The sequence below is a fragment of the Mobula hypostoma genome, chromosome 12 (genome assembly GCF_963921235.1).
Source record: "Mobula hypostoma chromosome 12, sMobHyp1.1, whole genome shotgun sequence".
NCBI classification, from domain to species: domain Eukaryota; kingdom Metazoa; phylum Chordata; class Chondrichthyes; order Myliobatiformes; family Myliobatidae; genus Mobula; species Mobula hypostoma.
This window is the reverse complement of record NC_086108.1, coordinates 13,340,097-13,362,191: the sequence shown is the minus strand read 5'-3', so window position 1 is coordinate 13,362,191 and position 22,095 is coordinate 13,340,097. Positions and strand designations below refer to the sequence as shown.

Sequence of the window (22,095 nt, the reverse complement as noted above, 5' to 3'; positions counted from 1 at the left end):
GCCAATGTAATTTCTTTATCCCTCCATTCTCTGCACACTCCTGTGCCCTTTGAAAAGTCTCTTTAAAGCCACCATTTTTATCTACCTCCACCACACCTGACTGCATATCCCAATGACCCACCACTCCGTGTTTAAAAAAAACTTGCCCTGCATATACTGTATCCTTTGAACTTCGTCCTTCACCTTTAAAGCATGACCTCTTGTATTCATCATTTCAACCCTGGAAAATGATACTCGCTCACTGCTCCATCCTCTCATAATCTGACATACGTACTTCCATCAGGTCTCCCCTCAGTCTCTGCAACTCCAGAGAAAACAACCCAAGTTTGTCCAATCTTTCTTTATAGTATTTGTCCTTTAATCCAAGCAACATCCAGCTAAACCTCTTTTGCACCCTCTTCAGAATTTCCACATCCTTCTTATAATGGGGTGACCAGAACTGCATGCTATATACCAGATGCAGTCTAAGCTGAGTTTAATAAAGTTTCAACATAATTTCCTGACTCTTGAAATCAACGACTTGACTAATGAAGGCGAGCATGACACACATCTTCCTTATCATTCCATCACCCTGTGATTCAAGCTGTCCTACTGGGCCAGTGGACAAGAAGTTTCCCTGCTTTCTCAGCCCAAGAAGAGTAAAGTGGAAACAAGTCTTACTGGGGGAACCAAGTCATCTGCTGGAGTGCAAAAGTCATTCTACTGGTGGAACTGAACCAGCCATCTTACAAAGAAAGCAAGTCATCCTATTGAGGAACAAGTCAAAATGGTGGCCAACACACGTTATCAAAGGCAGAAGTTGACTGTACTTGGAACAGCAAACAATGTCACATGAGCAGTAGCATCAATTGTAGCAAAACTAGGGAAGGAACAGATGGCAAGTCATCAAAGGTACAAAGTTCATGATATTTCATCTCACTGTGCAACCAGGAAACAAAAGAAACAAGCCACAATGTCACTATCAGTGACAGTCCCACCTGACCGAACACATGAGTTGGAGGCATGGATTCATTATTGCACCAGAGACCCCTCAACTCATAGATCCTAAACTGGCCCTCTGTAAAACAATCTAGTTGAACAATCTTTTCAATGACAATCCCCTCAGAGCCATACATCATGGAAACTGGCAATTCAGCCCAACTCCATGCTCATAGATACCCACCTAAAGTAATATTATTTGCCCATGTTTAACCCAACCTCACCTCGACCTTTCCTATCTATGTACCTATATGAAGTTCTGTTAAGTGTTGGTCTTGTAGTTGCCTCAGTCAGCTCTTTCTATATATTCAACAGTGTTTGGGAAAAGAAGCTGTCTTCCCAAATCTCTTCTTATCTTAAATCTTGATTTTCCAAACCTGGGTAAAAAGACAGAGTACACTCAGCATATTTATACTCCTCATGATTTTATTCACCTGGTTGGGTTGAGTCGTTCTCCGATCTTGGCAATCTATTTGCAAACATTTTGTCACCATACAAGGAGACATCATGAGCATGCTGTTCATTTGTAGTGTGTCCTCCGAATGCTTGGCCTTTATAGACATCAATCAGCTGATTATGGAAACCCAATTGTGACGTAGGAAGGGGGGTCTCGTCGCTGATTGGCTGTGCATTGTGATCTGGAATTTTGCCCATATTGGCTCATAAACAGGATCGAGGACTACATGTCTGTTTGCAGAATTGTTCACAGAAAACCACTCTTATAGGAAATTTGTGCCCCTCTCGATCTTCATGGGTAGAAACGAGAGAGAGTTGGTCATGCTGCTCCACAAACATTTGATGTTCATGGATCTTAGACAATTCCAGAAGCTACACGTTTTCTGAGTTATTTCCATTTTATACACCTCTACAAGATCACCACTCAGTCTTCAGTGCTCTAAGAAATAAAGCCCTGGCTAGGCCAACTAGCCTAGCCTCTATAATTCAGGCCATTAATTCTAGCAATATCCTTGTAAATATTTTCTACACTATTTGCAGGTTAACTACATACTGTATTTCCAATAACACATTGACCAAAACTGAACTCTGATCCAAGTTTTAAAGCTATAGGCCTTACCTACGACTTGTAAAACTCTGTGTGCCCTGACTGACGGAGACCAGCGACTAAACGCCTTATTCATTGCCCTGTCTATGTATGATGCTGCCTTCGACTAATTATGCACTTGTGCTCCTTGGTCCTTCTGTTCTATTCATAGTATACCATTCACAGCAAGGATGTAATGTTAAGACTTTACGAAGCACTGGTGAGGCCTCACTTGGTGTATTGTGAGCAGTTTTGGGCCCCTTATCTTAGAAAGGATGTGCTGAAACTGGAGAGGGTTCAAAGGAGGGTCACAAAAATGATTCCAGGATTGAATGGCTTATGAAGAGCATTTCATGGCGCTGAGCCTGTATTCGATGGAATTCAGCAGAACGAGGGGTGACCTCATTGAACCTTATCGAATGGTGAAAGGCCTTGATAGAGTGGATGTGGAGAGGATGTTTCCTATGGTGGGAGAGTCTAAGACCAGAGGACACAGCCTCAGAATAGAGGGGTGTCCTTTTAGAATGGAGATGAGGTTGAATTTCTTTAGCCAGAAAGTGGTGAATCTGTGGAACTCTTTGCTACAGGCAGCTGTGGAGGCTGTCTTTATGTATATCTAAGACAAAAGTTGATAGATTCTTGATTGGTCAGGGCATGAAGGCATATGGAAAGGAGGCAGGAGATTGGGGCTGAGAGGAAAACTGGTCTTAGAGTATGTCATATGCTGGTTTTATTTTCTAAAATTCATCAATTTTCAATGGGAGTCCTCACCCCGCTTTCCGAATTGTTAAGGATCCCTGTTATGTTTTGAAACTAATGGAAATTTATGCATTCTTTGATAATAAATGTACTTTGAAAAACACATTAAGCCAGGGATAGGGCTAATTCCTGTATGTTTAGTTTTTCTTTAATAAAGTGCACACTTTTGACATGGTGGTATAATGATGTATGCCATTCACATACTTTTACATATAACCCATAATGAATTATGTAAAGAACAAAGAATGCTTAAACAATAAATTTACAATATCACTCAAATATTGCTGAAATATTAAATATACAACACTCCGCCCTGCTTAGCTATAAAATCCAATTCAATATAGAATGCATCTCAACTATATACACTATACTTTCAGGACATCCACAGTATAATAAATTTTAAATTATCCCGTTCAGGCCTAAAGGCTGTGGAGGATTTCTTACTCTTGTGGGATAACATCTTTCCTGACTAGAGAGGCCACTCTGCTTGGCAGGTGAGACTTGTGGACGTGAAACATTGTCAGTTTCTGGGGTCTGCTCTGTGTTGTTTGTAGGAGTGGACTCTTGGACTGCAGGATTTGGTTCTGACAGCTCTGAATACCTTTATTTTGATGTGTTGGCACCCCGAACAGGGCAAGTTGCTTGATCTGCTGATCTATGAGGCTCCTCCAACACTTCAGCTCTCAGCTTGGATGGTACAACAGCTCTCAACCCCCACATAAGGCAACCCCAGTCAAGGGCAAGTTCACTCGGGCACAGCTAAAAACGGTGGAACGGGAGATTCTGCTGCACATTCCAGCCATTCTGGGTTACCAGGTAGACCTGATACAGTGTGCGGTCTTTTCAGGTTTCCCTTTGGATCATCTCTGCCATAAAAGGGAGCCCTTTGATTTACATTAGAGAGGATAGATCAAGAGGAGTGTCCCCTTTTGTAAATGTTTCAGGTATTCCCTTTCCAAGGGAAAATGGGACAATCCATCGGCATTCCCATAAGCAGTTGTCCTCTTGAATTCACTTTTGTAATTGTGCCCTCCCGGAAACAGAACTTCCTTCTGCATTTACGCTGCTGCTGTTAGTGGAACAATTTTTTGTGGATTGAAAAAGGACACTTCAGTAGGACCTACTAGGTCTTGCACAGTGAGCAGCAGGGCACTGAGGAGTGTGGGAGAACAAAGGGATCTGGGAATACAGGACCATAATTCATTGAAAGTTGTATCACTGGTAGATAGGGTTCTAAAGAAAGCTATTGACACATTGGCATTCATAAATCAACATATTTTGAGATTAGATTATGAAGACACGCAGTCCTCTTTTATTGTCATTTAGTAATGCATGCATTAAGAACTGATACAATATTTCCTCCGGTGTGATATCACAAAACACAGGACAGACCAAGACTGAAAAAACTAACAAAACCACATAATTATAACATATAGTTACAACAGTGCAACAATACCATAACTTGATGAAGAACAGTCCATGGCACAGTAAAAAGTTCAAAGTTTCTCAAATGTCCCACATCTCATGCAGACGGGAGAAGGAAGAAAAACTCTCCCTGCCATGCCCGACCACAGTCCGACTCTGAGTCATCCGAAAACTTCAAGCCTCCGATCAGCTCTCCAACACGGAGTACCGAGCACCATCTCTATCTGAACAATTCGACCTCAATCTCGGTTGCCAACAGCAGGCAAAGCCAGGGGTTTTGGGGCCTTCCCTCCGGAGATTCTCGATCTCCCAGTAACAGCAGCAGCGAACCTGTGTTTCAGAAATTTTTCCAGATGTTCCTCTGTGCTTTCACATCTGTCTCCATCAAATCAGAATTGTCCACAGCTCCTGTTTAACAGATACGATATCATTGAGAACAGAAGATTGGGTGAGGTTGGGTGGGACTACAACCAGAGGTCATGCTTAAGGGTGAAAGATGAGAAGTTTAAGGGGAACATGAAGGGAAACTTTTACTTAGAGGGTCATGTGAGTGTCGAGTGTGAGTGTGAGCACAACTGATCCATGCGAGCTCGATTTAAACGTTTAATAGCAGTTTGAATAGGTACATGGACAGCAGGAATCTGGAGGGCTATGGTCCTGGTTGTTGGGAGTAGGCAGAATAGAACCTGTTTGGCTACAGTTGCCTGTCCCGACTAAGTGGCATGGTGTCCCAAGTAAAATAAGGGATTCCCGGCAATTTTCATGATTAATTTTTGTTCTTTAAGATTTGTCTCAAGTTAGCAGCTGTCCTAATTAACCAATAGTCCAGATAACTGGAATCCTCAGTACTTATAGTTATCGTGTTTCTTAATTATAACTATGTTCTTTATCTTTTGTGATTTATTTGTATTGCATTGGATCTGGAGTAACAGTTGTATTGTTCTCCATTACACTTGTGTATAGGAAGTGACATCTTGAATGTTGAATCCTGCGAATCAGGCGATTCGACACATTGAGTCTACTCTACCATTCCACCATGGCTGATTTATTACTCATCTCAACTCCACTCTCCTGGATTCTCCACATAACCTTTGACCCCTGACTAATCAAAAACTGATCAACCTTTACTTTAAATATACTCCATGACTTGGCCTCCACAATCATTTGTGACAACAAATTTCACAGATTCACTATCCTATGGGTAAAGAAATCCTCCCTCATCTCTGCCCTAAATGGATGTCCCTCTATTCTGAAGCTATGTCCCCTGGTCCAAGACACCCCCGCTATAGGAAAAAAACTTATGTATATTCACTCTATCTAGTCTTGTCAATATTCGATAGATTTCAATGAGACATTCCTTCCTCATTCTTCTAAATGCTGAAAGGTTATCTTCATACATTAACCCTTTCATTTCCAGATCATTTTTGCGAACCTCCTCTGCATCCGTTCCAATGCCAGCACATCTTTTCTTAGATAAAGGGCCAAAAACAGCTTACAGTACTCTGGCTGTGGTCTGACCAGTACAATATAAAGCCTCAGCATTACATCCTTGCTTTTATATTCCAGTCCTCTTGAAACGAATGCTAACATTGCATTTGCCTGCCTTATCACCGACTCAGCAGGCAAGTTAGCCTTTAGGGAATACTACACAAGTACTCACTTTGCATCTCTGATTTTAAAATTTTCTCCCCAATTAGAAAATAGCCTACAGACATAGAAACTTCCCTTCTACCAAAGTGCATGACCATACAATCCACTATGCTGCATTCCATCTCCCACATCTATGCCCTTTCTCACAATTTGTCTAAATCTTTCTAAAAACTCCATGCTTCCTCAGCGCCAACTGTTGCTTCATCTATCTTCATATCATCCACAAACCTGACCACAAATCCATCAATTCCATCATCCAAATCATTGAATGTAATGGGGAAAGAAGGGGTTGAAGCTGCCCCGCTGAACACCACAATTCACTGGCAACTGTTGTGACCGTGAACGAGGTCTCCGGATATAGCTGGTGGATATAGAAGTCCTTATTCTGCAAAGCAAGCAGCAGATATCATCCTCCATAAGACAATAAGATATAGGAGCAGGATTAGGCCATTTGGCCCATCGATTCTGTTTGCTATGCTATTTCATCATGGCTGATCCATTTTCCTTTCAGCACCAATCTCCTGCCTTACCCCCATATCCCTTCACCAATCAAGAACCTATCAACCTCTGCCTTAAATATACATAGAGTCTTGGCCTCCACAGCTGCTTGTGACAAAGAATTCCACAGATCCACCATTCTCTGGCTAAAGAAATTCCTCCTCATTTTTTTCTAAAAGGACGCCCCTCTATTCTGAGGCTGTGTCCTCTGGTCTTAGACTCTCCCACCACAGGAAACATCCTCTCCACATCCACTCTATCAAGACCTTTCACCATTTGATAAGTTTCAATGAGATCACCCCTCATTCTTCTGAATTCTAGTGAATACAGGCCCAGAGCAATCAAACGCTCTTCATATGACAAGCCATTCAACCCTGGAATCATTTTCGTGAACCTTCTTTGAAACTTCTCCAGTGTCAACATATCCTTTCTAAGATAAGGGGCCCAAAACTGTTCACAATACTCCAGGTATTGTGCTTTATAAAGCCTCAACATTACATCCTTGCTTTTTTTCCTAGTCCTTTTGAAATGAACGCTAATATTGCATTTACCTTCCTCATCACAGATTCAACTGGCAAACTGACATTTAGGAAAACCTGCACAAGGACTCCCAAGTCCCTTTCCTCCTCAGATTTTTGTATTTTCTCTGCATTTAGAAAATAGTCAGCACTTTCATTTTTTCTACCAGAGTGCATGACCATACACTTCCCGACACTGTATTCCATCTGCCATTTCTTCGCCCATTCTCCAAATTTGTCTAAGTCCTTCTGTAGCCTCTCTACTTCCTTAAAACTACCTACCCCTCCACCTATCTTCATATCATCTACAAACTTTGCAACAAAGTCATCAATTCCATCATGCAAATCATTAACATATAATATAAAAAGAATTGGTCCCAACACAGACCCCTGTCAACACCACTAGTCACTGGCAGCCAACCACAAAAGGCTCGCTTTATTTCCACTCTTTGCCTCCTGCTTTATCCATGCTAGAACCTTTCCTGTAATACCATGGGCTTGTAACCTCATGTGTGACACCTTGTCAAAGGCATTCTTAAAATCCAAGTTTACATCATCAACAAATTCTCCTTTGTTTATCCTGCTTGTTATTTCTTCACAGAATTCCAACAGATTTGTCAGGCAAGATTTTCCCTTGAGAAAAACAGACAGACTACAGCCTACTTAATCATGTACCTCCAAGTACCCCAAGTGCTCATCTTTAATAATTGACTCCGACATCTTCCCAACCTCTGACGTCAGATTAACTGGCCTATATTTTCCTTTCTTCTGCCTCTCTCCCTTCTTGAAGAATAGAGTGGCATTTGCAATTTTCCAGTCTTCCAGAAACATTCCAGAATCTAGTGATTCTTGAAAGATCATTACTAAAGCCTCCACAGTCTCTTCAGCCACCGCTTTCGGACTGCTGGGGTGTTCACCATCTGGTCCAGGTGACTTATCCATCTTCAGACCTTGCAGCTTCCCATGACCCTTCTCTATAGTTATGGTTGAGATGTCTTACCAAAGTCTGCCTCCACAAAACCTCCACTAACTGTACTGGCACTCTGGTTCCCATCCCCCTGCAACTCTAGTTTAAACCCCACTGTGCAGCATTAACAAACCTTCCCGCTGGGATATTAGTCCTTCTCCGGTTCAGGTGCAAACTGTCCCTTCTGTACAAGTCCCACCTTCCCTGGAAGAGAGCCCAATGATCCAAAAATCTTATGCCCTCCCTCCTGCGCCAACTCCTTAGCCACATATTAAGCTGTATAATCCTCCTAATTCAGGCCTCCCTTGCATGTGGCATGGGTAGCAATCTTGAGATCATGATCCTGGAGATTCTGCCCTTTAACTTAGCACCTAACTCCTCGAACTCCCTATGCAAAACCCTGTCTCTCATCTTACCCATATCATTGGTACCATGACTTCTGGCTGTTCATCCTCCCACTTAAGAATGCTGAGGACTTGATCCAGGATATGTTGGGAATTGGCACCCATGAGGCAACATACTGTCCGGGAATTTCATTCTGTCCCACAGAATTTCCTGACCGTTTTCTTAACTAATGAATTCTCTATCACCACAGTGTGCCTCTTCTATCCCTTTCCCTTCTGAGTCATAGAGGCAGACTGTGCCAGAGATCCGGCCACGGTGACTTTCCTTTGTTGGGTCATCTCCCCCCCACACCCCACCAGACAATATCTAAACTGATATCCCTGTTGTTGAGGGGATGGCCACAGGGGTACTCTGCACTGGCTCCTTAACCCCTTTCCCCTTCCTGACTGTCACTCAGTCTCCTGTGTCCTGCACCTTGGGTGTAACTACCTCTCTGTATGTCCTATCTATCACCCCCTCAGCCTCCCATAGGATCTGAAGCTCACCCAGTTCCAGCTTCAACTCCTTCACGCAGATTGTTAGAAGCTGCAGCTGAACGCACTTGTAGCCATCAGGGACACTGGAGGTCCCCTTGTTTTCCGACACGCTGCAAGAGGAGCAGTCAACTCGAGGTGCTCTTGGATGAAGAGGCCTACCTGACCCAATAGTACACGACACTTTTTATAGGCTAAGGATCAAAGGTAACCACAGGACAATTCTATAGTTACAATATATCTACAATGCTTCCTTTGAATTGGATATAGTTTTCAAACACCTTCTTCGCACCCACACTCCAGACACCCAAAATGAACGTTAATCCCCACTGACTCTGCAGCTGCATTCGTGCAGGTGAATGGATGTTTCCTGGTTTGCAATCAACACCAGTCTGCAGCTTCAGGAAGACCATTGTTCTGGGCTGCATTTTAAGCTCAATCTACAATCCACATTCAAGTCTAAAGACTGGTTGCTGTTGGGATTATTCTTGCTGTATACCATGTTACGTACCCTGTAACTGGGTTGCCAAACCAGCAGAAATGGAACGCTCATTGGAGTCTGTGATTACTAGGAACTAATAAAGTTTTATTAAAGAAATAAATAGTACAGTACACTAATTGTAAGGATATAAATGTAACAGGTTAGCAATGATAATACACACATATACACAGAAATAGGATAATAGGAATCAACCAAGCTCTATCGCAGTCTAGGGGTAAAATGTTCAGACTTAAGTGAAGCAGAGTTCAGTTCAGTTTAGTGCAGTTCGAAGTAGTCACTGTTGTTGTACCGTTGGAGAGAGAGAGAGTGGGAGATGCAATTGGTTTCAGGCAGACCTTTTGACGTCTTCGCAGTTGGTTTCGGGCAGACCTTTTGATGTCTTCGCTGTTGGTTTCGGGCAGACCTTTTGATGTCTTATAATCCTGCTGTGGTCACCGACTGTGACCCCTCCATTCCGGATACGATTGTTCTTCCGCGGTGAACCCGGCACCCAGGCAAGGGCGGATACACACCCCGGGTTCCCACCGATCGTACCTTTACACCCTGTGAGCCTCTGATCGGTTCCCGTGAACCAGTCCTCCAAACTCCCACCACTTGTGGGGGGGCACACTGCTCTTTCCAGGGTCTCATGGTGTGTTTTGTGCCTTAGCAAACCTGCTCCTTTTATCCCCCTGCTGGGGTATCACCTGTCCACCAAACTTCAAACAGTTCAGGTTCAAAGCAATCGGTCTGTCAATATCTGAATTGTGTTTCTTTCCCGTTAATCCCTCTCTTCTCTCTTATTAGCATCTTGAATGTTTCTCCATTGTCTTTCGTTATCTCTCTCATTAGCATCATCCGTCCTGTAGCTCTGCTTGGCGTCACACATGACAACCATAACTCCAGAACACCCCCAGCAGCCCACCAGAAAGGGCTCTCTTTTTCCATTTCTTTGCCTCATGCCAGTCAGCTAATCTTCTATCCATACTAGTATCTTTACTGCAATACAATAGGCTCTTATCTTATTTTGCAACCTCATGTACTTGTCAAAGGCCTTATGAAAACCCAAGTAAGTAACATCCTCTAACTCTTCTTTGTCTATCCTGCTTGCTATTTCCTTAAAGAATTCCAACAGATTTGTCAGGCAAGATTTCCCCTGAAGGAAACCGTACTGACGAATAAACTATTCTCAGGCTTCAGGCCGAGTACAGGTATCGATTATAACTGACATTTCGATGACAAACACTCCCATCTTTATCTGGTAGTCCAAGAGCCATTTACAGGATTCCCTGCAGCAGCGTACATCAGACAGACAGGAGGCACAGTAGAAATCTGCATCAAGGAGCACAGGAGGTGTATCTGCTTGGGTTTCTCAGAGAAATCAGCGGTAGCAGAACACTGCATTCACAATGGCCACAGGATTGACTTTGACGGCACAAAACTACTGTTCCGCACCAATAACTTTTGGAACTGCCTGGTAAAGGAAGCTATTGAAATAAAACTAGAGGAAAACAATTTTAACAAAGATGAAGGTCTCACTCTAAATAAGAACTGATTCGATTGTAAACAAGACGGGAGAGCAGAAACCTGATTGGATGAGGACTAACCAATCAGGAGGGACGGACTACGGGGGTATAAATATCAATGGCCTAGACATATCCAGGCATCATCTCTGAAGAAAATGGCAGAATTTGTCATCAAAACATCAGTTATAATTGATACCTGTACCTGGCTTACAGCCCAAAAAGAGTTTATTCATCATTTACACCAGGAAAGCACTAGATCCTTTTTCTAAACCATGCTGACTTTGGCCTATTTTATTATGTGCCTACAAGTACCCCAAAACTTCATCATTAATAATAGATTCCAACATCTTCCCAGCCACTCAAGTCAGACTACCGAGGCCATATATAATTTCCTTTCTTCTGTCCTTCTTAAAGAATGGGGTGACATTCGCAAATTTCCAGGCAACCAGACAATAGTCACGTTCAATTGCACAAAAGATAACTGGGTGATTTATACAGAATGGATTGAGCAGTATTTTGAAACAAATGAAATAGCCAATGAGAAGCAAATGCTAGTATTACAGACTGCAATAGGTGGGAAAGCAAACAGTTTGTTTAGAAGTTTGACTGTTCCAACCAAACCAACCAGAAGCTGGACTGCAACCAATCACCGAGCGGGAGTACGCACGGAGAGCAACAGTTTCAATCAGGTCTGCAATCAATATTTAAGGGCCAGAGCTTCGCAGCAGATTCTTGGAGTTGGACTGCAACCAGTCTCCAAGCGGGACTTATTAGAAACGACGAATAAAAATAATGCAAGTGCAAGCGGGTCAGCCTTTCTTTTGAGTGTGCCATTGTTTAGAGTGGCTTTAGCTCATCAGGTTTAGGTAAGGTCAGGCTTGGGTGAGGTTAAGTATCTGATAAGTTTCTCTCCTTGTTAGTAATTGTTCATTCCTCTTCCGTAAGGACACAGTAGTGTGCTGAGGATGGTTCCAGAGCAGTGTTTTGTACTCTGTGTGAGATGTGGGAAGTCTGGGAGACCTCCATTCTCCTGGATAAACACATCTGCACCAGGTGCACTGAGCTGCATCTCCGAAGAGAACGAGCTCATATGGGAGAATGAGGAGGTGAAAGACAGGAGCTATAGGGAGATAGACACCCCTAGGTTACAGGAAACAGGCAACTGGGTGACTGTCAGGAGAAGAAGGGGAAAATAGACAGCCAGTGCAGGGTATACCTGTGGCTGTTCCCCTCAATAATAAACAAACAACTTTAGATGCTATTGAGGGGGACAACCTACCAGTGGGGAGCCACAGTGACCGGGTCTCTGGCACCGAGTTTGGTGCTGTGGCACAGCAAAGCAGAGAGGTGAACAGCAGCGCAGTGTTGATAGGAGATTCCCTAATCAGAGGAAGAGAGTCGAGGTTCTGTGGGTGCAATAGAGAAACGTGGATGGTATGTTGCCTCCTGGTTTGCCAAGGTTAGCAATATCTCATATCGGGACTAAGGCATTCTAAAAGTGGGAGGATGAACAAACAGAAGTCTTGGTACATATTGGTGCCAATGACATAAGTAGAAAAAGTGAGGAGGTCCTGAAGAGATATTTTAGGGATCTAGGTAGAAAGCTGAGAAAGTCTCTGGATAGCTGCCTGTGCCACATGCCAGTGAGAATAAGAATAAGATGATTTGGCAGATGAATATATGGCTGAGGAACTGGTGCAGGGGACAGGGGTTCAGATTTATGGATCATTGGGACCACTTCTGGGGAAGGTACTGTCACGTACCCCTTGATGGGTTAAAGAACCAGCAGAAATGGAAAACACTCTGGAGTCCAGTATTGCTGTTAACTAATGGTATTTATTAGTAACTGCGCAATACAGTAATATAAATGCAGATGAATCAAACAGGTTAGCAATGATTATATATAAGTAGGCGTGGAATATATATGACAACCAAGCTTCTTCAAGTCTAGGGGTAAATAGATAGTCTTAAGATAATGAGTAAAGTTCAGTTCAGTTCGTGGTATTGAGTTGAGTAGTGATGGAGAGAGAGAGAGAGAGAGGGAGAGATTTGAGTCTTCAGATGAGCTGACGCCATCGATCTTCCTGTTGTCCTCCAAAATACTTTAAAAGTCACCGACTGTGACTTCAACAAAGGGGACCGTTCTGTGATGAAATCATCAACCCAGGCAAAGGTTGGACGCATGGACAACTCCCCACTGGTCACTCCCTTTTCTCACTGCAAGACCCACTGATCGATCCTCCAAAAACCCACTTTTTCTGTGGGCACAACAAAGCTCATTCAGTGTCCAAAGACATGTGTTGCAGGTCTATCATTTGACCTCCTATTTATCTCACCGTACAGAGTACCAACTGTCTCTCAAATAACTCCTCCCTTCTTGGTCTGTGTAGGAATGTACAAGCAGGCCATGTCCTTGGGAAGTATAAACACACTCCAGAGAAACCATAACATCGATTGTCCATCAAATAATGCTGCCCTTGGTCACCATAGCGACTTACGTGCTGCTCGGTGCCCTCTCTCTCCGAACTCAGCAGAAATCCAAAAGTTAGTCTCAGTTCCTCCTCGTGCCTTAAAGTGACAGTCCACAGGAAATGTGAACCTTAGGGGTTCATAACACCATCTCAAAGCAGCCTTCGTCTCTCTCTCTCTCTCTCTTAAAAACAAGATGTCGGTGTTAAATAACTCTCTCTCTCTCTCTTTTCAAAAGCACAGTTTATGGGGTAATCGAGCACAGTTCATAGGAGTAATTTAGGACCCCGCCACAGTACAACCTGTACAAAAGTGATGGGTTACACCTGTCCTGAGGGTGCAAACAACCTAGAGTTCTTCAGGAGGGTTTAAACTAATTTGGCATGGGAATGGGGACCAGAGTGATAATGTTAGGATGAGGTAGTTGGTTTACAAACAGAAGCAATGTGTAGACTGATAACAGGGCAAAATTCCAGTCAACAGGGTGACTTGCAATGTAAAAGGTGGACAGAATTGAAAAGGTTGAATACAGGACTGAAGGTGTTATATCTGAAGGCGGGCAGTATATGGAATAAGGTAGATGAACTTGTTGCACAGTTACAGACTGGCAAGTATGTTATAGGCATCACTGACTCATGGCTGAAGGAAGATCAGGGTTGGGAGCTTAACGTCCAAGGGAGCACATTGCATCAAAAGGATAGGTAGGCTGAGGGGGTGGTGTGGCTCTGTTGGTCAGAAAGGAAATCAAATCATTAGAAAGAGGTGTTATAGGATTGGAAGGTGCAGAATCGTTGTGGGTAGAGCTGAGGAACTGCAAGGGTAAAAAGACCCTGATGGGCATTACAAACAAGAGAAAATCTGCAGATGCTGGAAATCAAAGCAACACACACAAAATGCTGGAGGAATTCAGCAGGCCAGTTATATACAGACCCACAAACAGTAGTAAGGATGCGGTCTGCACATTATAATGGGAGGTAGAAAATGCATGCCAAAAGTGCGATATTACGATAGTCATGGAATATTTCAATATGCAGGTAAATTGGAAAAATTAAGTTGATGCTGGAGCGCAAGAGCGCAACATTTCTAGGATGCCTAAGAATTGGCTTTACAGAGCAGCTCATGGTTGAGCCCACTGTGGGATCAGCCATTCTGGACTGGGTGTTGTGCAATAAAACAGAATTGATTAGAGAACTTAAGGTAAAAGAACACTATGGGGAAAGTCATCACAATATGATATAAATCACCCTGAAATTTGCGAATAAGAAACTAAAGTCAGATTTATCAGAATTTTACAATGGAGCAAAGGGAATTACAGGGGCATGAGAGAGGAGGTGGCCAAAATTGATTGATTGGAAAAGAACACTGGCAGGGATGACAGCAGAGCTGAAGTGGCTGGAATTTCTGGAAGCAATTTGGAATGGACAGGGTATACAATACAGCAAAAATTAGTGGAAAGTTAGAGGATTGGGAAGCTTTTAAAAACCAACAGAAGGCAAATAAAAAAGTCATTAAGAAGGAAAAGATGGAATATAAAAGTAAGCTAGCCAAAGTTTCTCCAGATATACAAAGTTAAAAGAGAGGCAAGAGTAGATATCAGACCGCCAGAGTGGTAGTAATGGGGGACAAGGAAATGGCGGACGAACTGAATATGTATTTTGCATCAGTCTTCACTGTGGAAAACATTAGCTGTATGCGGAAGTTTCAGAGTGTCAGGGATTAGAGGTGCCTGAAGAGATTGTGGAGGCATTAGTAATGACCTTTTGAGAATCATTAGATTCTGGAATAGTTCTGAAGATCGGAAAATTGCAAATATCACTCCACTCTTCAAGGGAGAGAGGCAGAAGAAAGGGAATTATAGGCTAGTTAGTCTGACCTCAGTGACTGGGAAGATGTTGGAGTTGACTGTTAAGGATGTGGTTTTGAAGTATTTGGAGGCACATGATAAATTAGCTCATAGCATATTTTGCTCAAGGGAAAATCTTGCCTGACAAATCTGTTGAAATTCTTTGAAGAAATAACAAGAAGGATAGACAAAGGAGAATTGGTTGATGTTCTGTATTTGGATTTTCAGAAGGCCTTTGTCAAGGCGCCACACATGAGGCTGTTTACAAGTTGAGAGCCCATGGTTTTGGAGGAAAGATTCTAGTATGGATAAAGCAGTGGCTGATTGGGTGGAGACAAAGAGTGGGAATAAAGGGAGCCTTTCCTGATTGGCTGCAGGTCAGTAAATGTCAATGACTTGGATGATGGAATGGATGGCTTTGTTGTAACGCTTGGGGATGATATGAAGATAGATGAAGGGGCAGGTGGTCGTGAGGAAGTAGAGAGGCTACAGAGGGACTTAGACAGATTAGGCGAATGGGAAAAGAAATGGCAGATGGAATACAGTGTTGGGATGTGAATGGTCATGCACTTTGGTAGAAGAAATGAAAGGGTAAATTATTTTCTGATTAGAAAGAAAGTTCAAAATTCTGAGGTGCAAAGGGACTTGAGAGCTCTTATGCAGGAATCCCTAAAGGTTAATTTGCAGGTTTGGTCAGTGGTGAGGAAGGCATATGTGGTGTTAGCATTCATTTCAAGAGGACTAGAATATAAAAGCAATGATGTATTGTTGAGGCTTTATACAGCACTGGTGAGGCCTCACGGAGTATTGTAAGCAGTTTTAAGCCTCTTATCTTAGAAAACATGCTGACACTGGAGAGGGTTCAAAGGAGGTTCATAAAAATGATTCCAGGATCGAATGGCTTGTCATATGAAGTGAGCTTGTTGGTTCTGGGCCCATATTCACTGGAATTCAGAAGAATAATGGGGGACCTATTTTAAACCTATCGAATGTTGAAACGCCTCAATAGAACAGATGTAGAGAGGATGTTTCCTATGGTGGGAGAATATAGGATCAGTGGACACAGCCTCAGAATAGAAGCATGTCCTTTTAGAATGGAGATGAGGAGGAATTTCTTTAGCCATAGAGTGGTGAATCTATGGAATTCTTTGCCACATGCAGCTGTGGAGGCCAAGTCTTTATGTATATTTAAGGCTGAGAGGTGGATAGATTCTTGATTAGTCAGGGCAGGACATTGGGGCTGAGATGGGAAATGGATCGGTCTTGATCAGCTAAATGGCCTAATTCCGCTCCTATATCTTATGGACTTATCAGAATGAAGTTTGCTGATATCATGAAAGTATTGCAGGAACATTTGCAACTGAAACCATTGTGGATTGCAGAATGCTTTAGGTTTCATAAGTGGAATCAGAAGGAAGGTGAGTCCATTTCAGCTTATGTGGCTGAACTGAAGAAATTGTTTAAGCATCGTCAGTTCAGTTATGGGCTTAATGATACACTGAGGGATCGTTTGGTTTGTTGAATCATACATGAAGGCATTCAAAAATGACTCCTAACTGAAGCCCAACCCTCATTTAAAAGAGCAGTTGAAATTGCTGTATCAATGGAACTGGGAGACAGAGACACATTGAGTTGCAGTCAGGAATGAAAGTGAGCGTGAAGAAAATTGTGATATCGAAGTAGAAACCGGCCTAGCCAACAAGTTGTGTTACCATTGTGATAGTAGCTCACATACACCACACCAATTCAGAAAAGGCAATATATTAGGATATATACGAAGAGCATGTCGGCAGATAAAAATAACTGGACATCACAGCGAACAGAAAAAGGTAAAATTTCAAGTTGCAGTTTCAAAAAGAGTACTAATGTACATGCTCTTTATGAAAAATCGGATAATGATGAGATTGACACAGGATTGGGTAGCCTTGAGATTTACAGTGTGCTAACTGACAAGAGTTTCAGTCATTCTACAAAATGAGTTTTAATGGCATTTCAATTACACTGAACTGATTATTTGGATGTGTCAGACCAATATACAGTGGCATGCAAAAGTTTGGGCACCCCCGGTCACAATTTCTGTTACTGTGAATAGCTAAGCGAGTAAAAGATGAACTGATTTCTAAAAGGCATAAAGTTAAAGATGACACATTTCTTTAATATTTTAAGCAAGAAAACTTTTTATTTCCATCTTTTACAGTTCCAAAATAACAAAAAGGAAAAAGGGCCCGGAGCAAAAGTTTGGGCACCCTGCATGGTAGTACTTAGTAACACCCCTTTTGACAACTATCACAGCTTGTAAACGCTTTTTGTATCCAGTTAAGAATCTTTCAATTCTTGTTTGGGGGATTTTCCCCCATTTTTCCTTGTAAAAGGCTTCTAGTTCTGTGAGATTCTTGGTCTGTCTTGCATGCAATGCTCTTCTGAGTTCTATCCACAGATTTTCGATGATGTTTAGGTCAGGGGACTGTGAGGGCCATGGCGAAATCTTCAGCTTGCACCTCAGCTTGTGGATTTTGAGGTGTTTTCATTATCTTGTTGTAGAAGTCATCCTCTTTTCATCTTCAGCTTTTTTACAGACGGTGTGATGTTTGCTTCCAGAATTTGCTGGCATTTAATTGAATTAATTCTTCCCTCTACCAGTGAAATATTCCCTGTGCCACTGGCTGCAACACAAGCCCAAAGCATGATCGATCCACTCCTGTGCTTAACAGTTGGAGAGGAGTTCTTTTTATGAAATTCTGCACCTTGTTTTCTCCAAATATACCTTTGCTCATTGTGGCCAAAAAGTTCTATTCAAAAGGTTCAAAGGAATATCTAAACAAGCCTGATGCATTTTGGAAGCAAGTCCTGTGGATTAATGAAGTTAAAATAGAACTTTTTGGCCCGAAACGCCAACTCTTTACTCTCTTCCATAGATGCTGCCTGGCCCGCTGAGGTCCTGCACCATTTCCAGCATCTGCAGATTTTCTCAAGTTTGAATAACTGTTCTGCTGCTACTGTTAGCCCTGGTGCAAAGCACTGCTGCCCAATTTGGTGTGTCACTCATCCTTTTCCTAGCCTAACAAGAGCATAGAGAAGTCTGCGGTGACCAGGGTGTGACCATAATTCACCAGCATCACGGGTCCAGCGTTTATTTTTCCAAAGCGGCTGTGCCTCTGCACTGGCCACCTGCTGCTCAGCCAGTAAGGACTCTATGGTAGGAGTCCAGGTGTAGACCGCTGTAAATTCATTGTCAGACATGCTGTAAGTATATCTGCTGGAAAGGACGGCAAATATAGCGGCTGCAGGATTACCTTGTGCCACGGGTCAGAGCTACGCGTATGGGCTTCACATTTAATTACAGCAATCTGCTGTGGCAATAAAACAGCCTGTGGCAAATTCCTAATAAACTGGGCATGCCATTTACCAGCGGAAGTAATGAATCCCCAATGTTGCCGTGGGTCACCGAAATCACGTGCTACCGCAAACCCATTTCTTGATTCGGTGTAGGTATTCAGTTTTACTCTCGGCCAAGATGCAAGCGCCATTGAGTGCAAATGGCTCCGCTGCTTGCGCTGATGCCCCTGAAGGGAAGGAACCTTACAACAGCTCGAAGCATATCCAGGCAGTGTCTCAAAATCATTAGGTCTACACGATAGAAGGAATTAGATATGTACTGTTTGCCTTGCTGCTGTGAAGTGTTGTGTAGCCGTTGAATGAGGAATCAATACTCTGCAGGAATGCTGCAATATTATAGGCGTTGCCTTTCCGACCATCAGTGCTGTCGCCGCTACAGCTCGTCGGCAGTCAGACAGGTCGCGCACCATTGAGTGGAGTAATATGCCACCGGCCTTGTCAAACCACCGTGTTCCTGAGTCCAAATCCCTCCTTTTCGTTAGTATATAACTGGAAGGATCTACAGTAGTCAGAAATGCCCAAGGCTGGTGTGTGGAGCATTCCTTCTCCAGAGCCTCATATGGCGATTCCATTTCAGGGCTCCACTTAACTTGAGACGGTGCGTCCTGTAGTATGGCTGTCCATAGCACAGCATCATGGGTTCTGTCTTCAGCAACCCAGTGTCGACAGTAATCTGTCATTACAAAGAATGCAAGTACCTTTTTTAAAAAAAAAATTCTAGTCTCGGAGGTGGCAGACACGCATTCAGGGCCAAGTCTCCTACACTTTATTGTCGCTAAACAATTGATACTAGAACGTACAATCATTATAGCGATATTTGATTCTGCGCTTCCTGCTCCCTGGATTACAAATCGATAGTAAATATTAAAAATTTAAATTATAAATCATAAATAGAAAAATTAGAAAAATGGAGATTAAGGTAGTGCAAAAAAAACGAGATTTGGGTCCGGATATTTGGAGGGTACAGCCCAGATCCGGGTCGGGATCCGTTCAGCAGTCTTATCACAGTTGGAAAGAAGCTGTTCCCAAATCCGGCCGTATGAGTCTTCAAGCTCCCGAGCCTTCTCCTGGAGGGAAGAGGGACGAAAAATGTGTTGGCTGAGAGGGTCGTGTCCTTGATTATCCTGGCAGCACTGCTCCGACAGCGTGCGGTATAAAGTGAGTCCAAGGATGGAAGATTGGTTTGTGTGATGTGCTGTGCCGTGTTCACGATCTCCTGCAGCTTCTTCCGGTCTTGGACAGGACAACTTCCATACCAGGTTGTGATGCACCCTAGAAGAATGCTTTCTACGGTGCATCTATAAAAATTAGAGTTTTGGGGGACAGGCCAAATTTCTTTAGTTTTCTTAGGAAGTAAAGGCGCTGTTGGACTTTCGTGGCAGTGAACTCTGCTTGGTTGGACCAAGTCAGGTCATTTGTGATATTGACCCCAAGGAACTTAAAGCTTTTGACCTGTTCCGTTTGCGCACCACCGATGTAAATTGGGTCGTGCGGTCCGCTACTCCTTCTGAAGTCAACAACCAATTCCTTCGTCTTGCTGACGTTGAGGGATAGGTTATTGTCTTCGCACCATGCCACCAGGTTCTTAATTTCCTTTCTGTACTCAAACTCATCATTACCTGAGATACGGCCGACAATTGTTGTGTCATCAGTGCCTTGTGGCTAGTGCCTTGCTGCAGAACATAGCCCAAATAGGTGCCAGGTGTTAGGCAGAATTGTAACTTAGATAATGAGGCTCGTTGTCCATGGGCTGTCAGGTAGTTTAACAGCGTTGCAGAATCTTCCTGGCAGTCCGCCAATGACTTGGAGGCCAGCTGCAGATCAGCATAGTGCAAAATCATGCTAGTGCCTGGCAACAGTAATGTGTTCAGATCGTCTCCTACCGCTTCTCCATATACGGCTGGGCTTTCAGTATAGCCCTGAGACAACCTTGTCCAGGTATATTGTTGTCTATTATACGTAAAGGTGAACAGGTACTGCCTGTGTTCATGCGGTGGGACTGAGAAGGTAGCGCAGAGGTCAGTAACCATATACCATCGATACTCCGATGGTACAGAAGCCGAAGTAACAGTTGTGTCCTGTACAACCTGGAAAATGGGCCATACTGTCTGGTTGCTAGCCCATAAATCTTGCACAAACGGCCATTAGTCCAGCTTGCCCGGTTTAAGGATCGGCAATGTGGTGTATTGCAAGGCTTTGCATCATGCGTAGCACTCCTGGCCGTACAAGAGTCTTGATAATGTGTTTTTAAGTGTGGCTCGGTGGGATGGGGCGCCGCAGAGGCAACTGGACCTGTGTGATCCTTGTGCAATGCCCACAAGGACGGGTCCACTGCTTTCAGGGGGAAGGTCACACTATGGAGAAGTGGGTGGGGTTACAAGGGATCCTAAAAGCAAGAATTTTAAGAGGATTTGTTATTATCACTCCAGTGTAGGGACCAAATTAGGTTACGCCAGTCAGAAGGGTGCCTTGAAATTGCTCTTTTAACCGTTTCACCGTCGGAGCTAGATGTTTAGGCTTAGAGGTGGGCGGGGGGGGGGCTTTATTCCCAGGGATACACTGGGTTTGGAGTGGTCTCCTTCCAGGAGGTAGCTCATCTGAGGAGGGTATGGCTGTATTTCGGCAGTTACCCCCTTCAGGGCTAAGAAAATATTTGGCCTTTAAAGCACATCTTATAATGCTCTCCGTCAAGAGCCTTGGCTTTTTTTTTCTTGTATCCTTCATCAGCACCAGGAAACTAGAAAGTAGCCGTGATTGGTCAGGACATGAAGGGAAACGGGAAGAAGGCAGGTGATTGGGGCTAAGAGGAAAATTGGTTCAGCCATGATGAAATGGTGGAGCAGACTCGATGGGCCAAATGGCCTAATTCTGCTCCGATATCTTATGGTCTAATAAGATTTTCTGGCAGCCCATCATCTCAGATTTAGGATAGAGTCCCAAAGGGGGAGGAAAGAGGAGAAGGGTGTATTTTTGTACTTTTTCCTCCATCTTAGGTTTAGGTTTTGGTGGCTGGTAACTTTTTGCCTCTTCTTCCCATGTATTAAAACACAACATCATGTATTCTAAATCCCAGTTTGGGTCCACATCCCCTCCTTTTGTCTCACCTTTCCAGTAAGGAATTTTCTTTAAATTGGAAGTTCTTCCATAGGGCCAGTCTCTCTGGCTCCATGCGTATAAATCACTAGAAAAATTCATTACCTACCTGCTATCCCCAGTTTCCAGCCATACTTAGATGTTGCTTCGTCTTCTTATACTGCTTTACCTTTTTCTCAGTATGTTTATTCATCGGAGCCTTGATCGGTGGATCAGCAGGCCTTGCTTTTGTCTCTCCTCTTCGGTATAGTAGTGGAGCCTATTGCACGTTTGCTTTCATTACTACCCATTTCTTACTTGTTTGTTTAACATCAATCTGTAATCAAATTTAGTTAGTTTTCAATCACACTACAATTCCCTTACCCTTGTATGGCCAGAATTTATCTCAGTATTTGAAGTACCTGTTGTCCTTAATTTGACTACTCAGTAGGCTGTGGGTCTTGGACCTGTCTTCCATCTACTGTCTTGTTACTCTCCCGGAGCTCAGGGATGACACTGGCCGGGTGGGCCCCTCACCTGCAATGGTCTTACCCTACTGGTCTTGTCCCACACCCCTCCGGAGACTCTCAGTC

General features: G+C 43.3%; 1 protein-coding gene across 2 annotated transcripts in view; it reads left to right on the top strand.

Annotated features, from left to right (window-relative positions):
- The window catches only part of tnr (tenascin R (restrictin, janusin)), a 213,470-nt gene that overhangs the window by 136,831 nt on the left and 54,544 nt on the right, over positions 1-22,095 (top strand). The window lies entirely within an intron of this gene.